Raw genomic sequence first — 12,136 nt, forward strand, 5'->3', positions numbered from 1 at the left:
CCCAATCCCTGGTAAAAGGTCTCTGGGGTAGACACTGTGTGGGTGGACATGGGCCATCATTTCCCAGCCTGAGGCCAGGCAGGGCAGAATCACTCTAAATCATTATAAATCTAAATCTAAATCATTGTAAAGCATTAGCAAGTTCATCTGGCTACAGACTCAGCACTTGACAATGGGTGCTAAAGCTTATGGCTTGGTCTCCAGTCACCTGGCATTTTGGGGGCATTCTAATTTAGAAATATGACAAAGGATAGGATTCATCAACCCGACCCTATAGTTATGAGGGTGAATGAAGGCTTTACTTTATGCCAGATGTTTAGCTGAGGCTAGGACCATCCTCAACACAGCTTGAATCTCTACATTGTGCTAACCCCACAGGAGGCAAAGACCCACCCTGCCTGTGCAGACACTGTGAGACAGGATCCAGTGGGCCCCTCTGTGCCCTTCACAAGAGCTGTAGGAAGGCCACTCTGAGAGGCGGCTTATGCTTATTCCATTCCTTGGGGGTAGGTTTAATGGTTGTATGGGAACCACCTAACCTTCTGGAATAGGCTGGGCCTTCTGTGCACGTACCCTCTAGAAATCTGGCCAAGGGCTGTGTAGTTAGCTTTTTGTCACTATGGTTGACAGCAAGGACTTAAGAAGAAGATTAAATATAGCTCATGGTCTCAGAGTTGTCAATCTATTGTGGTGGGAGAGGGAATGGCAGGAAAGCTCACCACAGGGTGGACAGGAAGCAGAGCAGTAACAAGGACATATCTCCAGCACCCTACTTCCTCCAGCCAGGCCACATCTCTTCTTTTACAACTTCTCAGAATTGCCATCATATTATGAATCCATCAAGGGATTAGCCATTCCTCAGATCAGAAAACTCACAATCTAATCCTCTCTGGTAACCCTAGAGTTGTGCCTTACCAATCTCCTAGGTGATTCCTGAACCAGTCAATTGACAAGATCAATCATCTTAGGGAATTTTACCTCTGTTTGGAACATGCCTGGGTCATACCACTGGCAACATCAGCACTAAGTGCTAAGTACTAGCAGCAGCACCAAGTTCACAGTCAGAACCCTGCCACTGTATGGGCTGTCTAATGGAAGAACTGGGAAAACTGAGTCACTCTTATCCCACATGAAAAATCTCAAAGCAAAGGACACAGATGTTCCTGCAATGAGTCTTGTAAAGTTCAAGGTTGCCTTTATATTTACTTGTTAAGATTCTCCAGGAACATGGCCCAGGTTTCTCCTTGGCAGCCTGGGAAAGTTGATACAGCAAAAGTTTGGGGGTCAAGTTCAGCACTCTTGTGTCCAACCTGTGACTCAGGCAAGGCAGGGTTGCCTCTGGGTATTTTTTTTTTTTTTTACCAAACTCCAAATTTTAACAGACATGTTATTTTTAGCTCCTTGGAAATCCTTTGGGTCCTGTGCACCTTATCTTATTATCTGTCTGGAGACTTGGGGGGTAGTTGTCTGGTATCAAGGTGGCATGTACTCTCTCAGGGGAAAGGAACCTGGAGTTTAGACAGCAATGAGTCTTCTACAGAAAACAATTCAGAAGACAGTGGAGAGAAAACAGTGAACAGAATTGACCTCTACTTCTGGTTTAGACATCCATAGGGATGCCACTCACTGCATCTCATCTCATAGTCATTTTTCCATCTGTTCTTTGCAAAGGTCTTTGTGGCTATCATGAAGATGCAGACACACCCAACTTGGTCTGCTCCCCACCTGCTGGGATCTGTGCAGGAGAGACAAGCAGTCATGGGTGTGTTTGTGACCGTCACCCCCAGCCATGTCAATCCACTGCCAGTTCTGTGCCACTTGGAGAAACTAGAGTGTTTGGTGCTTCCTCTGCAGATGTGGTGACTTAATGTGACCTCACAGGCACCCTCTCCTGATACCTGAAGTGCTTTGCCTGGGACTCAGCCATGCCTTTATCCCTCGGAAAGGAAGTCTGTGTCTTTTCTCGCTGGTTCTGCATCTCATTCTCAGTCTCTCTGACCTGCAGAAGGCTGGTCCCTCTGTGATATGGGTCCAACTCTCAGTGACCTTGACTCTCCCTCTACACAAATGGGGCTTCTTTGTCCACCTTGAGAGATTGTCTTCAGGAATCAATTGAATAGGAAACACATATTTTTGTGCCTGACGTATGGTGACACACAGCAGAAACCCAACGGTCTCATTTCAGATTAATTCTTATCACAGCCACAAGGTCAAGTTCAGGGCTCATGAAGTCTGAATGAAATGTCCCAGGCCTGATGCAGGCCACCCCTTTCTGTCTTCAGGTGATTCTGGAAAACTTTAGTTCCCCCCCAGGGATCCCTGTTGATAAGGATGTGGAAACACACCCATATCCCCCACTTTTCCTGCTTCCAGTCCACGATGCTGCCAACAATTCCACCAGCTTTGTTCTGCTCAGAGAACTGGCCATCATCTGGAATCTTCCATCTCCACTGTGGGGCTCTGACAGACACAGTCCTTCCCAGATGGTCTCACCCCCAATTTTGACTTTTTTTTTTTTTTGGTTTTTTGAGACAGGCTTTCTTTGTGTAGTTTTGGTGCCTGTCCTGGATCTCACTCTGTAGACCAGGCTGGCCTCGAACTCATAGAGATCAGCTTGGCTCTGCCTCCTAAGTGCTGGGAACTTTTGACATTTTTGAGAGTTGATTAGTTAAAAGTATTAAGAACATTTTAAATGGTTATACTACCCATCTAAGGACCTATCCAGCATTCTCAATGTTGCCCACAGGTCCACATTTGGACATCACTTTCCATTTTATTATTCTTAGGTTGAACTCAGTGTTTTAATTATTGCAATCTGATGTTGAGTCAAGATTTAATTACCTGAGGTTAATCTGTTTCTTAATAATGAGGGAAATGGACTTTCCTGTCAAAAGAATGAAGGCAGATCTGCCATCCATGGACTCACTTCTGTCCAGATAACTGCTCTTCAGGGGGTAATAAATAACTGTGATTCAGTACATGGGGTGGCCCTCAGCTACAGACATGAGAGATAAGTGAGAATCAATATATAAAACCACCACGTTTCAGCCATCTTGACCAATGATCATTAAGGTCAGTGTCTGCCAGTTATGGCCTTTGGGTCAAAGCCAACCTGCTGTCTAGTTTTTGATTGCTTACAAGCTGAAAAATGCACTTCTTTACATTCTAAAATGGTTCCATTAATCATGAAAGTACTGTGTAATCACCTCATTTTTGCTCATCAATCCTCTTTCATATTTTTGAAATTTTAAAAAGGTTTATTTTTTGTTACTTTTAATTGCATGTATGTGTCTATGCCTGGGTAAATGAACTTGAGTGCAGGTGCCCATGGAGGATGGAGGCACCGGAATTCTCGGGAGCTAGAGTTGTATGTGGTTGTGAACTATCCACTGTGGGTGCTGGGAATTGAACCTGGGTCCTCTACAAGAGCAGTGCATGCTCCTAACCACTGAACCATCTCTGAAGATTACTAATGAGTCCTTAAGCCCAGGACGATTTATTACCTGGGCATTAACAAAAGAATTTGTTCATCTCTGACCTGATAGAATGTCTAAAACTTCTAAAAGCAGCCCCACTGGGTGTTGAACATGACATCACAGCACCAGGTGTCCTGAAGGGTTCTAATTAACAAGGTGAGTGCGTCACATGCACCCAAGGAAGAGCATCAGCCTTGAGGTGCTCTCTAAAACCATACAGGACGGGGTACCAATCCTGGGCACGTGGAGATTTGTGTCTGGAAGCTGTGTACTGCTCGTTTGTGCTAATCTGAGGTGGTGGCTTCTGTTACCTTTCTCCAAACTGCTTTATATTGGAGACTGGCCACAGCCTTGACAGCAATCCTTGTCTAGGCTAAAACCACATGCAGTAATATTAAGTCTCAAGTAACTGCACTCTGGAGACCCCACAGGCAGCTTGTCTCGAGATGATGGGATTCCTCTCTACAACAGGAGTACAGCTTTGTCCCATTTCTATCACTGTGTACCAGAACTCAACCAAAGTCATGTCCTACATTAGAGGGCACCCTCCAACCTGGACCACTCATGAGTGGGGCTTCACAAGAGTGCTAGTTAAGTTAAATAAATAGAAAATCTGTTCATGAAGAAAGCCTGCAACAATACACTAATCAGTTCTTGACTGATGTGAGAAAGGGGGAAAAACAACCTCTGAGAGATTTTTCTAGAAAAGAAAATGTCTTTTTTTTTTTTTTTAGGCAACTCCACACAAAATGAGATGAAGCGGTTTAAGATGACAGAAGAGCCCTCCAGACTCCCCAGCACCACACATCTGAAGTTCTTTCTGCCGTACAAGGCCCAGGAAGAAAACAGAATGGAGTGAAGAGAAAATTCGGAGAATCAAAACATTTGTCAAAACGCCAAAGATGAGGCTCTCTCAGTGGCAAACTTGGGTCTTCCTTCAACACATGCCACGTGACTCTTGACGACCTAGTACTCAGAGACACACAGGAATGGGGCTCTCAAATAGGATGTTTATTAGCGGAAAACCAGCTGCAGAATTTAGATTCGAGGCTGAGTCCCCATCACCCTCCTTGATTAGTGGGGGAACTCTGAGCATCCATTTGGTATCACTGAGCGCCTTCTGTCCTCCTCCATGATGCCCCTTCACTGGCCTTCATCATCTCCCCACATCAGAGTAAGGGGCCATCCCTTCAAGTCTAGCTCTGCAAACACCGTGATGAACAGGGCTGGGTCTGACCCCTAAGTGATGGCTGGTAGCTCCCCATTTATAGTTGGATAGACTCATATCCTCAGAAAGGCATCAGAAGCCCCCTGAGCTCCCGTGCCAGCTTCCTAACTTATGTGGTGCTTCTATGCCACACCTTCACCCCCTCACTGTCCCCGGGCTTTTCCCAGCTGTTCCTCCCACTGCCAGGCTCCAACTGCTGCTTCTCCACTTAGCCTTGTACTCTGCCCATAGGCTCGGCACCAGAAACGCCACTCTCTGTGTTTGCTGTCACACGTCTGCTTCCCTGCCAGGCAGCTCCACACGGACCCCCACAACCTGCACGTCAAGCAGAGATCTGAAGGTGCTTGCTAATCCCCGCCAACATTGATCTCTGAGCTTTGGGAGCGTGGTGACCTTGGTTTTCATGGGACACAGACAGCCTGCCACCTTCCCCGTTGCACCGACCAGGTCTAGGTTGATTCCTGGGGCTCATGGGAAGTCTGTCAGTTTCCCGCATCTCCAGCCTCATTGTCAATCACAGAAGTGACTGACCTCAACTCAGATTTACAGAGTGCTTTGGGACAAGTCATGCATCATGACAATGCTTCTCTCTCTCTCGGTCTTCCCGATTAGCCTCTGAGAAATGGATGGTGGATGTCTTCAGTGTGGCAGGTGAAGAAATGGGCCCAGGAAAGCTGAATGAACTGACCATCCCAGGAAACAAAGAACCAATGTGTCCTAACCATCCCATGAGACCGACTGACTAGAAGAACCCCTGTGGCTGGGGAGAGCTGAGATGCCACAGGCTAGGAGCAAAGTTATCTTGGGCCATCAATATCTCCTTTAATAGTCATTTATTGCTCAGCATTGTGAGTGACCTAATACTCTGTGACTATCTGGTAAATCCACAAATAAGAAGCCCAAGAATATTCCCTGAGGCCTAGAGCAGAGACATCCCTACTTTGCTGTAGCCCACCTACCTGATGCTTCCCGAAGTGTATTTGAAAAGTACCTTGACTTACAATGTTATTTGCTATAAAAACTTCATGCAACTGTCACCATGTTGGAACATGGTATTTGGGGTAACTTGAATCTATATTCCTGGGTCATGGCCACTCTTATTTGACTCTGGAATAAACTCTCTCTTATTCCCTTTGGCATGAGAGCTGTTTTTTATGTCGGCAAGTCCAGAGTGTGAAGACAGCGCCTGTGCCTGTGGCTCCTGCCTCTCTGATCAGATTGCAGGTGAGCTGAGGTCATACTGGGCAGCTAGACAGACCTGCAGCTTTAACTCAGCCAAACCACAATTATGGAGAAGCAGTGAGGATGATGGGGGGCATTGGGTGCACCCAGGTCTCTGGAATCTACTGATGGCGAAAAGAAAGAGGAAGGCACAGCCTAAGGACCTCTTGGTTCTACCGCAAATGCCATCTGTGAGAGTCCAATATCGCTATAACTCCACGTCCGACCCAGGGGTTTAGCGTCCTGCCTCGGAAGTGTCCTGTTCCATTGTCTTTGCTGACATGCCGCCTGAGTGTAATCCCACAGTGCAATTCACCATCTGTGCTGCATTTGCAAGGATAATGTGTTATTTTAAAAATAATAAAACAATTTATTTACATCTGCTTTTTCTTCCTCTATTTGCTCAGCAGCATGTGATAAAAAAAATGGAGAAAATTATCCAAACAAAAATATTTATGAGCAAATAGCTTATAGAGATGGTGAGGCTGTGACTATCTAATTCTGGTCCCGCCCACCAAAGCAAACAAAGACAGTGCTTCTGGCAGCGTGATTGAATTGTATGCAATTATCACCAATCTTTTAAACATGATGGTAATGAGAAAAGTATTAGCATAGATTAGAACGGCCTCAGAACATTTATTTCCCTAAGAATATGACTAGTGCTTCTAATTTTTATTCATGGAATAGAGGAGATGCTATCTCTTATTTTTTCGGGCAGCTTGATCTGATATTATCATTTTCACAATTTCCTTCATGCAGCTACAAGACAACATGATAATGTGGGTCATTTTGACCAAGCACATGATTCTCTTTGGACTTCAGGATTTGCATTCAAATTCATTGGCTACTCCACCCCCCCCCCCCCCCCCATAAATAAGATAATCCACTGGTGGTCTGGAGAGATGGCTCAGCAGTTAAGAGTGCTTGCTGCACTTCCAGAGGACCACAGTTTGGTTCCCAGCACTCATGTCAGATGACTCATAACTGCCTCTAACTCCAGCTCTGGGGGAGCCTGAGGCCCTCTTCTGGCCTCTGTGGGCAAGTGCACAGAGGTAGTATATACATGCAACACACACACACACACACACACACACACACACACACACACACACACACACACACAGATGAAAGCAAATCTTAAAAAGACATTTCCCTGACATTCTCCATCTTCATTTCTGACACATTCTAGAACTATCCAATAACCTCACAACAGATAAGTGCCAATAAAGCTAAAACCCAACCCTACACCATGAGAGGGAAAAAGAGAATTCTCCTAATTTCCACATTTGGCATAAAACTTTGGGCAATGATGAAGTTTTAGGGAATCCCTTACCAGCTGCAGATAGAAAATCAAGACATTCCTGGCTCTCCACTCTTTTTCAGTATGTGCATATTTTACAGGCCAGCCCTCACTTGCCTACATTATCTGCAAGATGATGCATAATAGGGAAAGCAAATTCAAACAAAGATGGGAAAGTGCTCACACCCCTTGAGAAGACCAAGAGCTCTTCTGCAGAGCAGGTGAGGTTCTCTTTTTAAGGGCCTCTTTTTGGAAACTGTTTCTATTTGAAAAAAAAATTTCCCTGACCATTAGGTGCTCTGAGTAGTTGCAAATTGTGGTCGTGTTCAGAAAAGCTGGCAGATTCCAGCTGATGAATTCCAGTCTAGCAGCCAAGATGATCTGCTAAATAGACCATTTATCAACCGTGAGAGACCTTTATCTGATTTTATTTTGTAGTGCAGCCAGACATAGTTTAAAAACACAGATGGAGCTGTTAGAACGCAGTGGCTGAGTATGGCCATAGAAAAGAAGAAAACAGTGCCCTAGACGAACCCAATTTCATTGAGTAGGATATATGGTCCTTATTTTCTACAAACGTTTCCTTGAATATTTGAGCTGGAGGCACGGATTCCCACAGGTCTGCCATTTACCATGTGGATCAGTAGACTGTGTTTCAGGGCCTGATGCAGCTCTTGGTACCAGTTAGACATCAAATGCATTAATTAGACTGTTGGACAAGAACACAGAGGTAGGACTAAGCTAGTAACTAAAATGAAATGAGGACCCAGTAGTATGTTTTGAGATAAACTTACGGAATACAGGACATTTAATCTATCTATCCCCCCACCCATCATCCATCCATCCATCCATCCATCCATCCATCCATCCATCCATCCATCATTATCTATACATCCATGTACCCACTCATCCGTCCATTCATCCATCACCTATATGTCCATGTACCCATCCATCCGTCCATCCATCCATCCATCCATCCATCCATCCATCCATCTGCCCACCCACCCACCCATCAAACAATCCATCCACTTATTCACCTATATATCCACCCAGTCAGCCATCCACCTAGCTACCTATCCATCCAGCCAACAAATCCTGACTCTATTACACATCTGATACTGTGTTTGGCAATACAAATATGTAGATGGGCCAGAGATCTAAGGATCCTTGTTTTAGGAAGTGTCATTTTGGTAGACTATCAGAGAAAGTATATGATCAAGGGATCAAGGCTGTAACGAAAACACATTCTCAAGTACAACCTGTGGCCTTTCACACTGAGCTTCCAATATGGAGTGCTAATCGATAGCCTCACAAATGGTAATCACTGAGTTCCCAAATCAGCTGTGCCCTCCCAGTCACGCCTTCTTTTTAACTCAGCTCCTGGGGTACCCCTTTTGTACTAAGAGCTGGGGATATGTCAGGGAAGAGCAGACAGAATCCTCTTTCTCCTGAACCTCAGAGCATGGCGATATTTGGACATTATCAAGGCATCCCAGGGAGCGAGGAGGAAGGAGAGAAGGAAGGATGACAAGTCACACGCAGTGGATTAAAGGCCATCTCCTCACTGCGTGGACTTGCTCAGTGACAAAGTCAGCCATGGAAGCAGGGAAGACAAATAGGCAGGTTGAAAGCCCTTGCTCAGCGTGTGCCGCCTCCTCCCAGATGCCAGATCATCTGTCTTTCCCCAGAGCAAACGCCTCCTGCTGGGTCTTCCTTGGGAGATGGACTCACGGAAGGAAACACACCACACGGAAAATCAGCATGACATTGCTATCAGCTGAGCTCACAGCAATCAGGGGTTTAGAGTCCTCACTCCAGACAAGCTGGAGATAAGTTAGCTTAGTCTTGGGTAAGGACTGAGTAACTAGGAGCCATGGGAGAGCCACTGCTCTCAAAGGAGTCCTGACTTGTTTGCACTTGTTATTGTCAACACACACACACACACACACACACACACACACACACACACACACACACACACACGGACGCCAAACTCCTCAAATCACCCGACGTTCATAGGTCTCGCATGAAAATTGTTCTTTTCCTATTTTTAAAATATTTTAAAAAATTATTTTATGTGTTCATGGATATTTTGCATGCATGTATGTCTGTGGCATCACGTGTGTCTGGTGTCTGAGGAGGTCAGAAGAGGACATCAGATCCCCTGGAATTGATGTTACAGGTGGTTGTGAGCTACAATGTTGTTTCCAGGAATTGAACCCAGGTCTTCTACAAGAGCAGCCAAGGATTTTATCTGCTGAATATCTCTCCAGGCCCTTCTTTACTTTAAAAAACGAGTGTGAGCATGTGAATATGTACATCCTTGTGGGTGTGTGTTTGCATAGGCTGCAGGAAAACTTTGAATACCTCATCTATCTCCTTTGAGACAAGGTCTGTCAGTGGTCTGGAGCTCACCAATTAGGATAGACTGGTCAGCAAGTCCTGGAAATCCTCCTGTCTCTGTGTCCTCAGAGCTGGTGTTATGAATGTATACTACCACATACTGCTTTTTAACATGGGTTCTGGTGATCAAACCCTGGTCCTAATGCTTTCAAGGTAAATGCTTTATCCACCGAGCTACCCTCTTAGGTCCCAAAACATTTTCTTAAAAGAGAATGTTGCAAGCTCCGTGTTGAACACCCAGCTGGCTAAACATATCCAGAATGGCAAGATTTCTCAGTAATTCTCCAGAAATAAAACTGACATGGAAGTCTACATTCTGGCTGAAGGAACCTGACACATCCATGTGAATCTTAGGAGAGTAACTGGGCCTAGTAAGATTGAGATACTGCAAGTCAGGGAATCTGAACATGATGGGCAGTTCCTGGCCCTTTAAAGAGCCAGAGCTGGAGCTTGGCAGACTCAGCAGCTGAGTGCAGCGATCCTGCTCAGCTCCCATGCCCAAAGCATGGACATTTCTTTCCCACAGATTGTGCTCATGATGCCTGGCTCAGCACTGAACTCTGGAAACCCCCGTAGAAGTGACACTCGTCATTCATTGTCATTGATTTTCCAATTTCAGTTAAATTGAATTTCTCCTTTTTGGGGCTGTTTATGTATTGTGGATTGGAATGCTTAATTCAGCTCCTATAAATGATATACTTATTGCCACTCAACAAGAGCCAGAGGAGTGTCGGGATCCTCCATGTGTCCCCCACATAAACTTTAAGAATGTTGTATATGGTCCTCCGGTTTATAAGTGGACTCACAGGATGCTTTGTTTCAAAACAAAGAGCTGCTGAGGTGGCAAAATCACAGTATTTGGTCCTGCCTCCTTGCAAAGAAATGCAAGGACCTTTGAGTGCTTAGGGCTACAGGAAGACTGGTGCAGATATGTGATATGTGTGTGTGTGTGTGTGTGTGTGTGTGTGTGTATGTGTGTGTGTGTGTGTGTATGTGTGTGTGTGTATGTATGAGTGTGTGTGTGTGTGTGTGTGTGTGTGTGTGTGTGTGTGCACACACATGGTGGGTGAACAATAAGAACCATACTGGGAAGCTAGCAATCATCCTCAAAGAAAAAGGAAATATCTTGCCTGGAGAGATGGTTCAGCAGGTAAAGTGCTTGCTGGGCAAGCTTAGGACCTGAGTTCAAATCCCCAACAACCATCTAAAAGCCAGACATGGTATGGTATATTGTCTGTAATTCCAGCTCTGGGAAAGCAGGGACAGGCAGATTTCAGGGGCTGACTGGCCAGTCTAGCTGGCTGAAATTGTAAGCTCAGTTCCGAGAGAGACCCCATCTCTAAAACTAATAAGCAGTAGAGGAAGACACCAACGTCTGATTTTGACCTCTGACCTCTTCACACTTGTGCACACATGTGTCTGTACACCTAACTACTCAACCCTTGTACATGTACACACATAAATACAACACAGTAGTTACAGAAGTGAGGAGTGTTGGGAAGAAAATGGGAAATTAAATAGAAGAAAGGAATTCAAAAACGTCTGCTTTCTGATTTGTTTTTAAACCAGAAACAATTAGATTTTCTAAGTGCCCGTCACAATTTAACACAAGTTTCTCTCCCTTCCAGCAATTTCCCACACCTACCTTCTGTTTCCTAGCCCTCAGGAGTAAATTTTGGGGCTGTTTCAACTCAACTCCCCTTCTTCCTCTGTCAACGAACATATAATTAGAACGGTCAGAGTGCTCACACTGCACTTGGCAGTGAAGATGCAAACATTCACAGACCACAGTCTCTGATTTCAAATTTATGATCTAGGTCAACAGAACTTTCTGGAAATGGCACTGTATTCTAGGTCGGCACTGCCTACTGCCTCAGCTTCTACTAGCCATGTGTGACTATTAAACCCCAGAAAGAGGTGAGTGTGACCCAGAAACTGCTTTTTATAGTCCCCGTTCAATTAATATAAAGTTTGAGTAACCATACTTCACCAGTGACTTCTTATTGAATGATACGACTTTAGGCCAGTAGAAGAGGGACACTTTAATGAGACAGGTGACAGTCTGGGGCAACATGTGCCTTGGCATGGGATGGCGGGTGTGTGAACTTAGAGACCGGAGAATAAACCAGACTTGGGGTGTGTGTAGAGTCTCGGAGTTGGGTGTGTGTGAGCTGATCTAACCCAGACTTGCACGAGAAATGTGGAAAAGCAGAGACAATGGAGATGAGAAAACATCCTAAGCCCTGGATGGCTCCATCGGAAACACTGAAGGGAAAATGCACAAAGCTGAGCCCATTAAGGAAGGCTGGCGGTCACACAGTGCAGATGGCATCCAGGGTCAAGCCTGGATCATGGTGTCTGGAACAAGAGGCTGCATTACAGGATCAGCTCTCAGGTAGAGGGAGGATGAGAGACAGATAGGAACTCACCGTCAACTTCTGTGTGATGTGTGTGTGACTTCATATGAGCTACCAGGTGGACCTGGAACTCAGGAGAGGACAGGGCCGC

General features: G+C 45.3%; 1 protein-coding gene across 1 annotated transcript in view; it reads right to left on the reverse strand.

Annotated features, from left to right (window-relative positions):
* Cdh13 (cadherin 13) overlaps window positions 1-12,136 on the reverse strand; it is a 996,812-nt gene that overhangs the window by 209,465 nt on the left and 775,211 nt on the right. The window lies entirely within an intron of this gene.

This window comes from Peromyscus californicus, unplaced genomic scaffold (assembly GCF_007827085.1).
Source record: "Peromyscus californicus insignis strain IS unplaced genomic scaffold, ASM782708v3 Scaffold_8__1_contigs__length_139910024, whole genome shotgun sequence".
Taxonomy (NCBI): Eukaryota; Metazoa; Chordata; class Mammalia; order Rodentia; family Cricetidae; genus Peromyscus; species Peromyscus californicus.